The sequence below is a fragment of the Lactuca saligna genome, chromosome 5 (assembly GCF_052625555.1).
Source record: "Lactuca saligna cultivar CGN05327 chromosome 5, ASM5262555v1, whole genome shotgun sequence".
NCBI lineage: Eukaryota > Viridiplantae > Streptophyta > Magnoliopsida > Asterales > Asteraceae > Lactuca > Lactuca saligna.
Genome location: NC_136421.1, coordinates 99,229,665 through 99,248,167, shown reverse-complemented (window position 1 = coordinate 99,248,167; position 18,503 = coordinate 99,229,665).

Here is an 18,503-nt window from a genome sequence, read left to right as displayed (position 1 = left end):
CTTGACCCGAGAGTAGCATGGTCCATTTGGGTTGCATATCATCAAGACAATTTGTTAGGATGGACTCTTGAGAGAATGTTATATATGATTTATTAATATATTATAAGTACTAATATATTAATATGAAATCATATGGTTTTAATTAGTGTTGATCAAGAATTAATTTAGAATTTATTTAGTAATCAAAAGGAGACTAATTAAATCTATGGGGACTAATTATATTAATTAGTTATATTCATATGTGTTAGGCTGATGATCCATGTTGGACCAAGTTTATGTATGGGTACATAAAGAGTTAGGCTACATGAACCATGGTTCATGAGACCCATGGGTATGGATTTAGGTTATATCCATGACCCTAGAAATCCCACATATAAACATATACTTCATTTCCCAAAATCAACACTTGTGTATTTCTTGGAGTTCATGGTGGTTTTGGGTGTATGGAGATTCTCTCTCAAGTTCCTCCTTTGTCCATTATGTGTTGTGATTTCACTTGAGGCTTCCACACAATTGGGGCTAAGCTCTTAAGGCTAGATACATCAAGACCTTAATCTCCACCATAAGGTATGTTATCCTAACTAGATTCTTGTATGGTATATGACAATTGTATGCAAGTTATAGGTTTAATACATTGGAAACACCATTGCATGTATAAATAGTGAAAACATAGATCCAAGTTAATTAGGGTTGCATGAACATCTTAGGAGTGTTAGAATGCTCAAAACCCGACAAGTGGATCAAGAGGAAACGTCACCACAACCGTTAGGTGGTGCCTGTGAAAGCAAAGATGTCGCTGTTCCCGCCATCTCGCACCGTCGCCGCCATGTATGCCCCCAAGTGGGTGGTTGTGTTGCTGTTCCAGGAAAGAGTGCTTGTGTGTGTTCATTTCAGTGGAGTGGGGTGCTTTGTTTAGCCGAAATTCTCAGGGAAAAGCCACCACCACCACGTGCCACCGCTAACCACCCTAGGTGGCTGTATGTATGTTTAACTGTTTGTGTGTGTTTATTTTTGGGTTGTAAAATATAATTAGAAGAAGAATAATGAAATGAAAACTCAAACCACCACCGTAGGGTGGTGGCTGTCGCCACCAACCTCCGCGTTGGGTGGCGGTGTGCCTCGTTGCGTGTTGACTAATTTGGGGATGCTTGGACAAAGTGGGGCCAATGAAACCCTAATGGGCCCAATGAAGTCCTAATTGACCTAAATGACCAACCATGTGATTAATAGGCTAGTAATTTGGGTTGGAAACCCTAATTAGGGTTTGGAAAACCCTAATGCCATGAAACCCTAATTTTGGGAATTGATCGGGACCTACAGTTGAATTAATTATTAAACTTAAAATATTAATTTACAAAATTGGCAAATTAACGTAAAGGCAATAGTGGCCTTAATGGATTAAGTCCTTAATCGGTTAAGTGGGTACACTTAACCCTAATCATCATTTTATGTGAAACCCTAGTTTCATTGGGCCTTAAGATGGGCCTTTCTTTTGGGCTTTGTTAATTGATTTATTTATGGGCCATCCAAGAACAAGCAAATAGACTAAAATAATTTAATGGGCTTTAAGGTAAGGCCCATATGAGGGTTTGGACCTAATTTGGAAAATTATGTCGAAGATGGGACATACTTTGGGCCTTGATGATTATATAATATTGGGCCATAGGAAATGCCAAATGCTTAGACTGGACTAAGTAGTTGGGCCTTTAATTATGAGCATGTAAAGGTTTGGGCCCAATTTGGAAAATTGGGCAATATGTTCGGCTTTGACCCATTACATGACTTTTAGGCCTTTGGAGTGTGAGTTGGACCTTAGGCTTGGAACCTATTTATTAATTGGGTGTTGTTTGTTGTTGGCAGTTCGGGAATCTGTCAACCAGCAACTGGAGTTTCATCCGCGGGACTTCAACAGTGCCACGTAAGTTATCCTCACTATGCTCAAGGGTCTAAGGCACCACGGTTGACCCTTTGGGTTGTTATCTGCTTATGTTATGCTAGTATGATCTGTTAGATCGGTATCCTAGAGGGTAGGATAATATTATGTGGTATGTGGTATGATCTATTAGATCGGTGTCCTAGAGGGTAGGATAATATTATGTAGTATGTGGTATGATCTGTTAGATCAATATCCTAGTAGATAGGATGGTATTATGTGTTATGTGGTATGATCTGTTAGATTAGTTGTTGTCTACAGACTGTTATGTGGTTATTTGTTATGTATATGTGCACATGTTTGTTTGGCGGTTGAGGCTTATCTGCTTTGTACGGAGGACAATAGACCTATCCATTCCATCCTGTTGGTTGTGGGTTGTGAGCATTGCATCCCGAGGATGATTGCACTCATAATATGTGGGCATTCCAACCTGTTGGTTGTGGGCCGTGAGTATTCCATCCCGAGGATGAGTGGACTCATAGTACGTGGGCATTCCAACATGTTGGTTATGGGCCTGGGATATTCCATCCTGAGGATGATTGGACCCATAGTATGTTGGCATTCCAACATGTTGGTTGTGGGCCTGGGGTATTCCAACCCGATGGTAGACTGGACCCATAATATGTTGTTTATGATTATATGTGTATTGTTGTGTGTATGGGTATTTTGGGGGAACTCACTAAGCTTTGTGCTTACGGTTTCAGTTTAATAAATTCTTCTGTTTGTGCTCCCCCTTGAGATTAATATTTAAACTTTAAGTTCTTTAACTGTAACGATGGTCCTTTGAGAAAGTGTGACTTCGAATTTTTGATCATCAACAGCAGAGGCAATGTTTATTAGTTACAACAGACTAGATAACTATGAGTATATGTGAATTGTTGATATTTGCTTGCCCCCCTTAGATTTTGTTTTTCTTCAAATCAATAACATTTAGTGGATTCTCACATATAGCAAGGTATATAACAAGTTTCTTTCCCTTTTTGACATCAGCGGGAAATACGTTTGTGATGTCTCCTAATAGTGTGAGTTTGAACTATAATTCATTGACACAGTACTGTGAGATTTATCAGCGTGTGTTTTCATACGCTGACTCATTAATCACTTTTCTTAGAATAAGAAAGCACAAATGATATGTTATGTGTAATACATTCCGGTGTGAAATGTACCCATCAACAAAGAGTGTTGTAATACCCTGTTCCGAATTGTTTCCTAATACGGGGTGGTTACCAAAAGACCGAGTATCATCAGCCTTAGGGCCTTTAATGAAAATATATTTAGACCCATTTAGGTGTGGGTAATGTATTTGGGTTGATCTGGGGTTTCAGTTTATGCTTTGGATCCAAGGGGTATTTCGGTAAAGTGTCAGTTTGGGATTTTGTTGAAATTGGATTTTGTTCTAGAAGTTCTAAGGCAATTACGAGTTAATAGAAGTGTAGAGCTTCTTATTACCTCTTCACGGATATAAGTATCTTCGGAAATGAACTTATAACGAAGAAGTTATGGCTTTCGGAAGATTCATCATTTTAGGGTTAAACCAAGTACGTAGGCCACACACATGTATATGCATGGAATACTAGTGCTGAGGTAAGTACGTTGGACATACAATGGTGTACGCTGGGCGTACTAAACCATATTATCATTGACATGCCTGTTATTCCAACCCGAGGTTGATTGGGCCAGACATGAGTATTTGAGCATGCTTGTTTGTATATGTAATCTATTTGTATGGTGGTATTTTGGGGGAACTTACTAAGCTTTGTGCTTACAGTTTTTGTTTATCGTTTCAGGTTCTTCATAGGACCGTGGTGAGGTGATGGTGTGAGTATACACATCCTTGGTTTTACTACTAATGGGATTTTGGGAGACTCTGATTTTAATTAATGTTTTGGAAACAATGATTATGTGAACACACTTTTATTAGTAAATGGGTTGTTTTGAAGGGTTTAAATTTGTTGAAATTTTTTGGATGTTACAAGTTGGTATCAAAGCCTTGGTTTGAGTGAATTGGAGGAAAACTCATGTGAATCCAGTCTCAAACTAAGTAAATGAAAAGGTTTTAAAAATTATTTCCAAAATTGTTTTCAAAATAATCAAGAAAGGATGTGATGTATACGATCACCCGGAGCCAGTAAGTAGACCCCAAATTACCACACTGTTATTTGATACTGTGATGTGTTAGAAAAGATACTAGTGATAGGCTAAGAATCTTCAGGAATTGCATGATAGAATTGCTTGATTATATGATGCCTGATAGCCTAGGTTTCTTTCTTATATGAAATTGACATCATTACTATAGTTTCTTGGTGTCTGCATCATATTTGTACATAACTAAGATTCTATAGCCTGAGAATGTTTGGTTTGGCCTTATTTCCTGTTCTTTTTTTTATGAAGGGCTACGGGTAGAATCGAGTATTCGAATGTCTATAGGTTCCAATGTTATGCATGATTAGCATACATGAGTTCTGTAGGGTTGGTAGAAGTTTCATGAGTGGGTGTAGTGCATAACGGGTCAACGCGAGGAATGATTAGCCACTCTTGGGAGGGTAAAGGAAGAACGAAGGTGTATTCGAGATGCTCGGAGATGGAGCTCAAGAATTTCGTATCAGGATCTGCCTGATTTCATTGTGTCTTAGTTCCAGTTGACTCCACTGCTCGAATGTTGCTTGCTTTGTGCTTTTTGGGACCCACATTGATATGAGCTGGCCATCAAATGAATAAACTATTACATGCTATGAAGGTTAAATAACCTTAGAGTGAAGGGTTCGAACCTATTGTGCAACTCTCGTTTGAGTCTAATCGTTGTGGGGTTGGGTCCTTTAGTCGAAAGATTATTTAAGTTTTGTTACATGTAATTGTATTCATGAAATGGTTGGTTGACATTGATTGGAGTTCTTTAGCTGCTGATGGTAGGGAAGGTGGGAATCCTAGGAAAGCCTAGGAAGTATATTAGTGCGATTTTTTTGCTGTTGATCGGGTATCGAGAGTATTATTATAAGTAGGTCTTGGAGGACCCAAGATGATCATTGAGGAAAGTATGGATATGTGTGGAAGGTAGTATTGGGGACGTACTACTAGAAGCACAAGATCCATACCCATATCAAGGAAAGTTTCGGGGATTCTAAGGGTTGGTTGGGGGAGATAGTATGGTTTGATACCATTATTCGTGGCAGTAACTCCGTATATATTGATCTTTGGTTATGGTTGCTCAGGCATGAGGATGGGCCTGGTAATTGTTCGACCCCAGTGGCAATATTAGTTTAGATTGGTTGGTGCAAACCTAGATGAGCTTGTTGGTTTCAAGGTCTCGATGGTGTTGGTTCGAGGTCGTACATTCAAGTCGTGGGACTTAAGAATGGAACAAACGTTATGATTGGTTAGGATTGCAGGAAAGGGGTGTATGTTTTGGATCGTAAGTTGATGTTTGCATATGAATTTGCATGAAATCTGTAATATTAAAGTGGTTATGATTGGGAATTTCTGAGGTCTTTAGCTGAAATCCGAAACTCTCTTAGGATTTGATTGGTCCTTATCTAGAAGATCATCCTAAGTGTGTTATGCGTTCCAAGAATCAAGGACGGTTTATGCTCTTTGAACCGTTTTAGGAAATGGTTGGCTTAAACACCCGTGGGTGGTAGTTCGAACCCTAAGTAGGGGAGAACTGGTTATTCCGCTTGGAGGAGCATCGATCGGTTCGAGTTCGTAATGTTGGAAGAATGGATCATAGGGATATGCGGTGCAGTATATGGAATCTCGATTTAGGATTTGGACAGGGCAGGGGTATATAGTAGGTGGCAATTAGGAAATCAGTTTCAGAATTGGTTATGTTCAGTCTGCGTGGGTTTTGGTTCATTAGATCTAATGTCAATGCATCCTCAATCATTGGGCGTTTTGTCTATCATTCTATTGTATTATGTGTCTAAGCCCATAACAATAATTAGTATGTACTTGACCCGAGAGTAGCATGGTCCATTTAGGTTGCCTTCACCAGAACGATCTGATATAATGGAGATTTGAGAAAGAGGCTATTTATAATTTACTAATATATTATAAGTATAATATATTAATTGAGAAGTCATAATATTTAACTAGTATTGATCAAGAATTAATTTGGAATTAATTTAGTGATCATAAGAGACTAATTAAATTAACGGGGACTGATTATGTAAATCAGTAACACACACACACACACACACACACACACACACACATATATATATATATATATATATATATATATATATATATATATATATATATTGTTTGGGCTATTGATCCATGATGAGCTAAGTTTATGTGAGTATCCATGACGAGTAAGCCCACATGAGATATGGATCATAACCTAAGTGTCTGGATTAGGGTTTACCCATGACGATTGGAATCCTACACTATATAAATGTTACCCCTTAGCCAAAATTGACACACCTAAGTATTCTAAGAGAATCATAACCGATTTTAGAGTGTCTAGCCTCTCTTTCAAAGTCCACCTTTGTTCATGGTGTCTGTGAACCATTTGAGGCATCAAACTTGAGGTGTTAAACTCTTTAAAGGCCAGAACTACAAACTACAATAAAGAGGTACTCTTCTGACTTGACTTTATGATTTATATGTCAAAATTGTATGCTAGTTGTAGGCTTCATGCTTTGGAAATTTTATTGCATGTATAACTAGATAAAACATAAATCCAAAGCTATTAGGGTTGTATGCACCACAGGAGTGTTATAGTACAGAAAACCCAATAGTGGTATCGATGACATGAGTAGTTTTCTATTATATAGTTGCATTGTTCATTGTTCAAAGTTGAAGCAAAATGAAATAGGCCTTCTGCCAGGCTGAACTTGCTGAGTCCATTGATGAACTCGACGAGTCCAAAGCCTGGCTCGACGATTTGTACTGGCAGATGGTAGATTTTCGGGTTTTTTGGCCTATATTGGATTAGGATCACTACCAAAAACTATTTTGCATCATAAAATCTATTTTTTCTGATATGGTAGTGATTATACTCATCTGATCAAAAGATAATTGTCAAAGTTTTAAGACAATTGTTGGTTTATATGATGAACATAGTTACTTGTAAATTGTTGATTTGATATTATCTTGCTATATGAGTTTAGTTAGATCAATCATGAATTAGATGATCATTTTATTTGTTGAAATTGATCTAAATGCTCTTAGTGAGTTCCATAACTTGTCCTCAAGTTATGGAACATGAAAGTATCATCCATTAAAATAACATTAAACTCATAAGTTATCGAAATGAAGAGTTAAAAACTTTCCCTCAAGTTTTGGAATTTGAAAAGTTTAATTAAAAAGTTTTAATTTGAAATATTGAATTCTAAAAAATCTAGTAATTTCAATGTGTCAAAAGATGCAACTATTGGGTTTAATTTTGAATTTTTAATAACCTAGATGCTTTGAATAGTTCAATTACACCTTTTGAACTTTATTAAATTGATTAAAGTGTTTAATAAAAAAGAGTATTAATAAATCCATAATTATATGGTTTGATTTTAATTAAACTAAAAATCTAGCATAATTAAAAGATTAAACCACCTAGTATTTTAAATGTTTAAAATACACCCTTATACTATAGAAAATTAAAAGTATAATATATTATATATGTATAAGTAAAAGATCAGTCTTACCATTAGTATGCCTCATTCACGAAGCCAATCTATAAGCGGGTATAAGGTTTCGACCTATAAAATGGTGGTTTAATGGGTGTCCACTCTCACCCACCACTTCCTTGACTAGTGGAGGGTCGTTAACTGAACAGGTAGGATAGGACATTAATTCTCATTAAAAGTATAATGAAAATACCAAGTAAATAAACACTTATAAATTCCCAATCTTAGTTACTTAGGAAACATGTGAATTTGGTGCTAACCCATTAAATTGCACTTTGCATCTTGTTAAGTCATTAATGGAGTATGTGTACTTAACCGGCACACTAATTTGGGACTGACAATGTGTGGCAAATGGTAGCTTAATGTTAATCATGGATCAATGGAGCGTGTGTGGTTAACTGGCACATTGATTGGATAATTTGTAACATTAAGTGTACTAAGCTACTTTGCATGGTTATTCAGACCTTATTTGTCATCCTCAGCATCCCAGTTACAAACTTGAAGGGCATAATCGAGATTAAACACGTCATTTAAAAGTTCAACGAATCTCAAAAGATCTAGGAGTTTCATTTAAAATTTAATTCGTTTAAAATTTCCGTTTTCACGGTGAAATTGGAGAATCGTCATTTACTTACTTTCAAATATTTTACAATTTGATTACGGCATCCCTCTTCTGAATTGTAGAATATTGTGTTGGATCCTAGCCTTAATATTTCATTTGGGTATTATATTAAGGACTTAAATAAACTAACTTGAATATTCTCCCTAGTAGATGTCTAGGTCTAACAACTATGGTCTACCTTATCCTTTTGGAAAAAGCTTTCTTTATAAAGATGATATTCCACAAGATAATCAAGGTGAAAGATTAATCTCTTCTTCGTGCTATAGTGGAGCTTCACTTCCACCACCTCCTCCAATAGTTCTCCCTAACCCACAAGTTTAAAGACTTGAAAAGTTCAAGGTTACTCAATCCCTAATGGCTAGCAAACACCAAGATGGAACATCTGTGTGTACACATGTCTTGGAGATGAAGTCACACATTAACAGATTGGGAATGTTAGGAGTAGTTATCTTGAGGAAGTTGGTTGTTGACTGGGTTCTTCAGTCACTTCCTGAGTCATATGGTGAGTTCATTAAAGATTATTATGTGACAGACCAAAACATGTCCCTTATCGATCTTACATATTTGCTAATTGCTGCTGAATCAGCAATGATTTGGGGCACTGGTAATGCAAATTTGATTGGAAGATCTACTTCCCAAACTTCCATGGACATTGACAATGGAAACATTGGAAGTCTAGAAAATATTTCTCTTTCCACGGGAAAGGGAAAGGGAAAGCCTAAGTCTGAGATTGTCCTATGTACCATTACCAAAGAGTCCATATGTTTCTATTTCCAAGAGAATAGGAAATGCTAAGTTTGAAGGACCACAAGGATGGTAAAGTCAAAATGTTTGACTCTGCTTCATGTAAGTCGACTATCTAACTCTATCAAGTTCTTGTTTATAGATTATTAATACATTATGTGATAATATTACATTTTCATGTTTCGTAGGATCAAAGAAGAGAAAGGAAGCTTAAAGAAAGAGCATGCAGAGTCTTATCGTGAAGAGATGGATTTCAATCGCATGATTCGATGATCCGAGTTTTGAGCTGCTACTTAGGAGTTACGATTGATTGCTTAGGAATATTTAGAAACATAGCTTTCATATGTATTTGCATTGTAAGGACAAGTTTTCCACGATTTTATAAATAAAGAATAAAATTTTGATTTTATCTTATTTATATTTCCTTGTAATGACATTTGTGAAAGTTAGTGTTTATATATTGTTAGCAATATTGAAAATGGGTTTGATTCTTTCGTTTGTGGTAGTGTCTAAATTTACCAAATAAGAAAAGATTCTCATCACCAAGTCTCAATTGGGTAAAAACTTGGAATCGTGCAACTTTTATTGTGTCATGAATGAGAACCTTCATCTTTGAAAAATTAAAAGTGATACCTTGTTGTATATGTTATCAAGTAAAGGACTAGGGGATCGTGTACACTTGGTTGTACACCGATTAGGTCCACCACAAACAACAATAAGACTATTAGATATGATTTACTAAAAGTTTATTAAATATGGTTACACTTATAAGATTTAAGTGTAATTCTGAATCGTTGAAAAAGTTTCAATAGATAGCAGAATGAATACGAAGAATCAAATTAAGCAGAAAGATAAAAGTTTCTCTAATCTGAAAACAAGGGAGAGTACTTGAGTATCATGTTTTATGATCATCTTAGTGATTATGGAACCATATTACTATTGATCCTCTAAAGTGCACTTGTATGGCTAAGCAGAGGAATCCGGATTTATTGATATGGTTAAATCAAAAGGTGAATCATACTTCGTTCCAAAATCAAGTCTCAGAGTCATACTCCAAGATTGTAACTTGAGTGACATAATCTTAAGAAAGGTTTATAACACTTATTAAATGTAGAGTAAAATCTTTTCTACTCTTGTACATTTGAAATTGGTAAGTTGTGATGTTTTGGATAAAACAAAGATCAACTAAGACCGGTTGTCAGAAGTGTTTGTCTTGATAAGAAACTACACTAACTCTTGAATATTTGTTGTCAAGTAATGTTTCTTGATAAAGATAAACTCATATGTCAAGAGGTCATTGGAAGTCTTAAAGATCTTAAAAAGTTTCAAGAACTAATCAAGAGTAAACCTATTGTTTATCGCTAGTACACAAGTTGAGGTTTGTTACCTATCGCGTTGACATATTCTTATTTCTATGTCATTCCAGTTTAAATTGACTATGCATGTGAATTCTATGAGTTCTTAATTTTTTGCATAGGGCAAAGCACCTTGATCAATGGAAGTCCATTGATCAGTAAGAGTGATCTGCTAAACAACGTGGAAGACATGGTAGGCCCTCGTGCTACCAAGTGGCAAGAAATTAAGATTGAACAAGTTCAGTCCATATGAGTTTGAGTCTACCATAGACCTTATCTAATGATAATGGATGGAAATGGCAGTTTCACATGAATAGGAACACATACACCATAAATTCTAAGTGTCATAAGGTTTCTCTCCGCTTCATGAAAATGATTGTGAGGAAACAATTTCACTAAGTAGATTTTAAAGAGTTAGCAATTGTGATATTTGCATTCTCAAATTCGATTATGATTACAACATCCCTCTTCATAGTTTGAATTGTGAGAAATGGCAAAAGGTCTAAACATTTGAGACTTATTGCTATAAGTTCTAAAAAATTTTAGACACACATGTGAGCTATCTAAGGAAAGGTTTATGAGTTTGAGAAGCCTAGATAAAGTCTTATCGATGCGTCTAGTATCAAAAATCTGAACTTTGGTAAGAAAGTCAACAAGTATTGATTTCTAGATGTCCAGCCGATTTCTGGATACATGTCAAAGCTAGTGGGAGCATAAATGTTATGCTAGTAACAAAATAATTGTTATGTTAGTGGGAGCATAATTATTATGGTAAGTGTTGCGAGTTAGCAATGTTAGTTATAGAAAACAACTATTTCAATTCGCAAAGTTGCAGAGTTTGAAAAGTTGTTTTGCTATAATTAAGGGAGAGGAACTTATACTTCATTTCAACTCTAAAAGTTTAGATTGAGATTTTAATCAAATTTAGTCAAGGACGTATATGAATGTTATGTTGAAGAGATTCGACATAAGGAAATTCTATATATGGAAATGTTATAACAAGAGACTGGTAAAGTATCATGGCATTATGTAAAACATTATGTATCGTATCCGATATGCTTCGGGTATAGGACCAATTGCATATGCTATAATATTTATCTGTTCTGAATTTTCCAATGCCTGGGGCATTAAGAGGGAAAATGGACCAGAATTGTATATGACTAAAGATGTTAAACAATTGCTAAGAACAATCCAAGGTTCGCCAAAGATTGGTTAGTTATGGACAATTGAAAGTATAGTAATGGATGGACCATATTGACATGATTTTGAATAGATATGATTCTATTAAGAATGGATAGTCATATGGCAATTATGGAAAAGTTTCCATAATGGGAGTTGGATATCAAGAATCTATAAGTAAGTTAGAAACTTTTATGCAAGAAGGATGTTCAAGAGAATGTGCTTTAAATATAAGACTTCGTATCTATGGACTTGTTTTGTAACAATCTCCAATGGAAAGTTTTGTAATTGGCAAAGTCTTTGTGAACTGTATACATTGTAATTACAAAACGATCACTGCATATAAGCTTAGAATCTAACAGATTACAGTAAGTGGCAAGGACTTGGTATTCTTACACTTACGATAAGGATTTGGAATTGTGAAATGTGTGTCCTTGGAAATGTTTACAATTGATCTATTTGACAAAGTAAGGACCATTAGTAAACATAGTGTGCATGCTTGGAGCATAGGATGACTATTGTTTTAATTCAAGTATAAAGTTGATTAATTGAAACATTATACAATGAATAATGTGTAATCAATATGGTGATTAAAGAAAGGTGTTTTATTTATATTCAAAAGTTTTGAGACCATATTGGATTCGATTATTCTTGTGCTTCACTTCACATGTTTTGACTTCCCAGATAATATGATTATTCAAACCTTCCACATTCGATCATACTTTGGAAGTAGGTATTGAGGCAAGACTATCATGAATCTATCTGTAGATTGTCAAAAGTGTTAGACATATCACAAGTTTGCTGCAGTATTCATGAGTACTCCTGTAATAAGATTTGAGTATTGGATTAAACCCATGCTCATGTGAATCACTTCATGGATTTTATCACGAGTGATTATGAGATGATAAATTATTATACTCTTTAAACGGAGAGATATGAGTTGCAGTTTACAAGTCGGTTGCACATTGATGGTATGAAAATGCACCAGTAACTTGGTGTTATAAAACGTATTGTTGTGTGTGATTCGATGAGTAAATAGAGCAAGCATATGAGTCGAAGTTTATCCGTTCCTTTTACCCTAAGAGTGATAAAAATGATATTTGTGGTCCCCTCGATGATTTAGTTATGACAACCCTAAGTGTTTGGCTAAGCCTAGATTGATTTCATTTGTTCAATTAGTCAGACATCATAAATCGGAAATCAGGAAACAACACATGAACAAAGAGAATGATTATAATCCATGTCTCCGTTCATACGATATCTATAATGGAGGGATATATGATCCCTTATCTAATGGATGCGTCAATGACTATGTCAGAATTCGACAACAGCTTTTAAGAGCTATGATTGCTACTCGGTTTTTGAAGTTGTACCTGTAATAATAGTTATTAGACTTATCCAAGTGGGAGACTATTGGATTACGTGTCTAAGCCCATAACTATAATTGGTATGTACTTGACCCGAGAGTAGTATGGTCCATTTGGTTTGCCTTCACCAGAAAGATCTGATAGGATAGATATTTGAGAAAGAGGTTATTTATGATTTACTAATATATTATAAGTATAATATATTAATTGAGAAATCATAATGTTTAATTAGTATTGATCAAGAATTAATTTGGTGATCAAAAGAGACTAATTAAATTAATGGGACTGATTATATAAATTAGTAACATATATATATATATATATATATATATATATATATATATATATATATATATATATATATATATATATATATATAGTTTGCGCTATTGATCCATGATGGGCTAAATTTATATGAGTGTCCATGAAGAGTTAGCACACATGAGATATGGATCATAACCTAAGTGTATGGATTAGGGTTTACCCATGACCCTTGGAATCCTACACTATATAAATGTTACCTCTTAGCCAAAATCGACAAACCTAAGTATTCTAAGAGAATCATAACCGATTTTAGAGTGTCTAGCCTCTATCTCTCTCTCTCTCTCTCTCTCAAAGTTCTCCTTTATTCATGGTATTTGTGAACCATTTGAGGCATTACACTTGAGGTGCTAAGCTCTTGAAAGGCCAAAAATACAAGCTACAATAAAGAGGTACTATTCGGACTTGACTTTATGATTTATATGTCAAAATTGTATGCTAGTTGTAGGCTTCATGATTTGGAAATTTTATTGCGTGTATAACTAGAGAAAACTTAGATCCACAGCTATTAGGGTTGTATGTGCACCATAGGAGTGTTATAGTACACAAAACCCAACACATTCAACAGAGGTTCTCCGAAGGTTTCAAGTTGTTTCAGTTGAAGTGAAATGGATGTCTCAACCTATCATCAAGTTTAGTGTGTTTTATGTTCCTTTGGTCTATGGGTATGTTTATCCTCAATGAAGGTGGTGTGGAATTTTGGTTTGTAGCAGGCTCATGGTTTGGTAGCATTCAGGATCACCTTGGAAGTCTTCTTGAGCTGGTTGCGTATTGGTGAAATTTTTCAGTCTCAATCAAGGTATGGGGTCATGTTCCGATCGTTCATGAGGATGTCTTCTGTTAATGATTGAGTTTTGTCATTTCGATATCTAGTATTTCTTCCCTTTTTTGATGAGGTTACGGGTTCCTTAAGGAGGTGCACTATGGTAAATTCATTATATTGCCGAGAGTCATATGTGTGGGTTGTTTAAGATATCAATGGAGCATTTGGTTCGAATTATATTCATGGTTCTATTTAGGTTATACTCTTTGAATTAGATCAAAAGTACGACCGTCTATCCTATCCTTGGGTCGTGTGCGACCTGATGGGTTTTGAGCATTCTAACACTTCCTAAGTGTACATGCAACCGTAATAAACCTTGGATCTATGTTTGTCTAAGATTCATGCAAAATTTATTTCCAAGGTTCATGATCCTATCTAGCATACACAGGGAACATTTTAACTTAAATGATACATAGAATAACATACCTTGTTGATTTAGATTCCTTGAAACCTTGTGAGCCTAGCACCCCAAGTGTGATGCCTCAAATGCTTCACACAACACCAAATGCTATGGAGTTAACTTGGAAAGAAAGTATAACACTCAAAAATCGACTCTAGCCCTCTTGTACTACTTAGTGTCACCGGTTTTGGGAGATGTCACATTGTTTATATAATGTTTTGCATTAGGTAAAACCCTAATGTAACATGATTCTTCATTTCCATGATCCATGGATTAACTCCATGGAGCATCCTATAGGTGGAACCCAATTTGATAATCCATGGAGCCTCTTAGCCCACTATATAAGTTATGGATGATTTACATAATCAACCAATATATATAATTAGTTATCTTTTGATCACTTAATTAATTCTAAATTAATTCTTGATCAAACTAATTAAATAATATTATTAATAGATCAGAACTTATAATATATTAATAAACCATAAGTGTTATTTCTCTCATTTAGTTTCTCCAATGCATGGTGCCATGCAACCCAAATGGACCATGCCGGGTCGGGTCAAGTACATACCAAAAATAGTTATGGAATTAGACACCTTATCCAACAGTCTCCCACTTGGATAAGTCTAATAACTATATCTGCAAGTATGACTTCCGGAACCGATCGATAATTGTAGCTCTTTCAAGGTCTCCTAGAACTGAGAAGATGATGATACATCATTTAAGATAAGTGATCATATAATCCTCTGTTCTAGATATCAGCCGGACAAATACATGGAACAATGTCTTTCTTATTGTCCAACAGTTTTTTTCCCAATTTCCAATTTGTTTGACAAAGAACTTAATTGAATACATCAACTTAGTTCTGACCGGGCCCGGTACATAGGTCATAACAAAATCATCGAGGGGCCCAAATATCAGCTTCTAATATAAGAAGGAATAGATAAACTTCGACTCATATGTTTGCTCTACTACTTGTTGAATTATACACAAAAGCACGTTTTATAATATCGAGTTACCAATGCATTTTTATACAATCAATGCATAACCAACTCATAGGCAACAAATCATATCTCTAGGTTTGAAGACTTATATGATGTTACCGTGTCACGATCACTCGAGATAAATTCCATGAAGTGATACCAGTGAGCGTGGGTTGATTCCAATACTCAGAACTTATGAGTACTCATGAAGTGTTGTCCTAAAACTTAACACCTACAACCAACTTCATGACAGTCTTAGTTCATATCTACTTCCAACATATAACTGACTGTGGAAATTTTGAATAATATGTAAAACAAAACATAATATTTTGGAAGTCAAAACATGCAAAAGAAATTCTAGTAAACGATTGACAGAAAATAGCAACACTTTACTCTTAAATAAACACAACTTTTATTCATCATCAAATGTCAATTACACTTTACAAATTTCCAAAGTTATCTAACTACTAAAACTAATACCATCCTTTATCCCTATGCTCCGAGCATGCTGAATATGCTTAACCTGACTCGGTCCCTTCATGAGGGAGTCTGTTGGGTTCTCATCTGATGATACCCTCTTTACCACAATGATTCCTTCTTTTATGCGATGTCTGATAAAGTGATATTTTCTGTCGATGTGTCTGGATCTCCCGTGATCCATTGGTTCTTTAGCTAAGGTAACATCACTTTCACTATCACAGAAAATTTCCATAGGCTCCTTTATAGCTGGTACAACCCCAAGATCTCCAATGAAGTTCTTTAGCCATATTGCCTCTTTTGATGCCTCGCTCGCTGTATACTTTGATTCACAAGTGGAATCAGCCATTGTCTCCTACTTGGAACTCTTCCAAGTGATTGCTCCTCCGTTTAGGGTAAAGACCCAGCCCGACTGGGAGCGGAAATTATCCCTATCAGTTTGTAAGCTAGCATCACTATACCCTACAACTCTAAAGTCATCACTCCCACCGAGGGTAAGGACCTAGTCCTTAGTCCTCCGTAGGTACTTGAGGATATTATTTACCGCTGTCTAGTGAGCCTTGCCAGGGTTCCCCTGATACCTTCTAACCATGCTCAAAGCAAAGGCAACATTAGGTCGAGTACAAGTCATAGCATATATGATCGATCCTACAGCCGAAGCATAAGGTACTTGACTCATTTCTGCTATCTCAGCCTCAGTACTTGGGGTTTGAGTCTTAATCAATTCGGCGTTACACTGAAAAGGTAACTCTCCTTTCTTGGAGTCCTGCATGCTGAATCTATTCAGCACCTTTTCTAAGTAGGTACTCTAACTAAGTCCAATTAGTCTTTTACTCTGGTCTCTCAAGATCCTTATCCCTAGAATATAGGCAACTTCTCCTTGGTCCTTCATAGAAAAACACTTCCTAAGCCAGGACTTAACTTCCTGCAGAGTTGGGATGTCATTTCCTATGAGTAGTATGTCATCCACATACAATACCAAAATGCTAACTATACTCCCACTAGCCTTGACATATACACAAGATTCATTTTCACTCCTAGAAAAGCCAAACTCTTTGAATTTCTCATCAAAGCAAAGATTCCATCTACGAGGTGCTTGCTTTAATCCATAAATGGATTTCTCAAGCTTACACACTCTATTAGGGTACTCTGTATTGACAAAACCCTCTGCCATATTTCATATTCATGAAATGCAGTTATGGCTAACATAACCCTAATAGACTTAATCTTGGCTACTGGAGAAAAAGTCTCATCATAATCAACTCCCGGAGTTTGAGAGAAGCCCTTTGCAACCAGTCGAGCCTTATAAGTGTGTACATTACCATCCATGTCGGTTTTCTTCTTGAAGATCCATTTGCACCCTACAGTCTTACAACCTGGTACATTCTCAACCAAGTTCCAAACTTGATTGTCATACATAGACTGTATCTCGTTGTCCATTGCCTCTTTCCACTTGGATAAATCAAGGTCTGCCATGGATTTCGTGTAGCTGTTAGGTTCATCCAACCCTACTAGTGTCTCATCACTAATAAGTGTATCACCTTTCGCAATAATATGGAATCCATAGTAATGCTCAGGTGCATTCCCAACTCTCATGGAACGCCTCAGAGGTACAGACTTGCCAATTAGCTCAACAGGAGTTTCCTCCTCATGTTGAGTGCTAGGGTTTGAAGTTCCTTCACCACTTGACTCTTGAATTTCTTCAAGGTCAACTTGCCTCCCACTGTTTCCTTGGCTTATGAACTCTCTTTCTCGAAAGACATCCCTCCTAGCTACAAAGACCACATTCTCACTAGGTCTGTCGAAAAGGTAACCAAAGGATTTCTGTGGGTAGCCAATGAAAATACACCTCTCACTTTGAGGTTCGAGCTTATCATGAGTCTCGCGTCTCACGTAAGCCTCACAACCCCAAATATTGATGTGCTCTAGTTTGGATACTTTACCAGTCTATATCTCATGAGGAGTTTTGGCAACGTTCTTTGTAGGGACTAGATTAAGGATATGGGCAGCAGTCTCTAATGCATACCCCCAAAATGAGATTGGTAACGAAGCTCGACTCATCATGGAACGAACCATATCCAACAAGGTTCGATTATGCCTCTCAGCTACACCATTCAACTGCGGTGTCCTGGGAGGTGTCAATTTTGAGATAATCGCACATTCCCTAAGATAGTTGAGGAACCCTGAACTAAGATACTCACCACCTCAATCGGATCGAAGCATCTTAATATTCCTGCCCAATTGATTCTCAACTTCCTATTTATACTCTTTAAACCTTTCAAAAGTCCCTGACTTATGCTTGATTAAGTAGACATATCCATATCTACTGTAATCATCAGTAAAAGTCAAATAATTAATAATGATTAGCATCCCTTGTGGCATGTTTGAAGGGTCCACACACATCTGTGTGTATGAGATCTAACAAACCTTCACCCCACTCACAAGAACCAGTGAAGGGAGACTTTGTCATTTTTCCAAGTAAGCATGATTCACAACTATCATCTAACTTTAGGTCAAATGATTCCAAGACTCCATCCTTTGGAGTTGGCCTATGTGTTTCTTGCTTATATGTCCAAGACGAAAATGCCATAATGATGCTTTATCCAAGTTATTAATAGAATCTACAACATATACAGTTTCATACACACCATCACAAGGTAATGCTTTAAAATAAA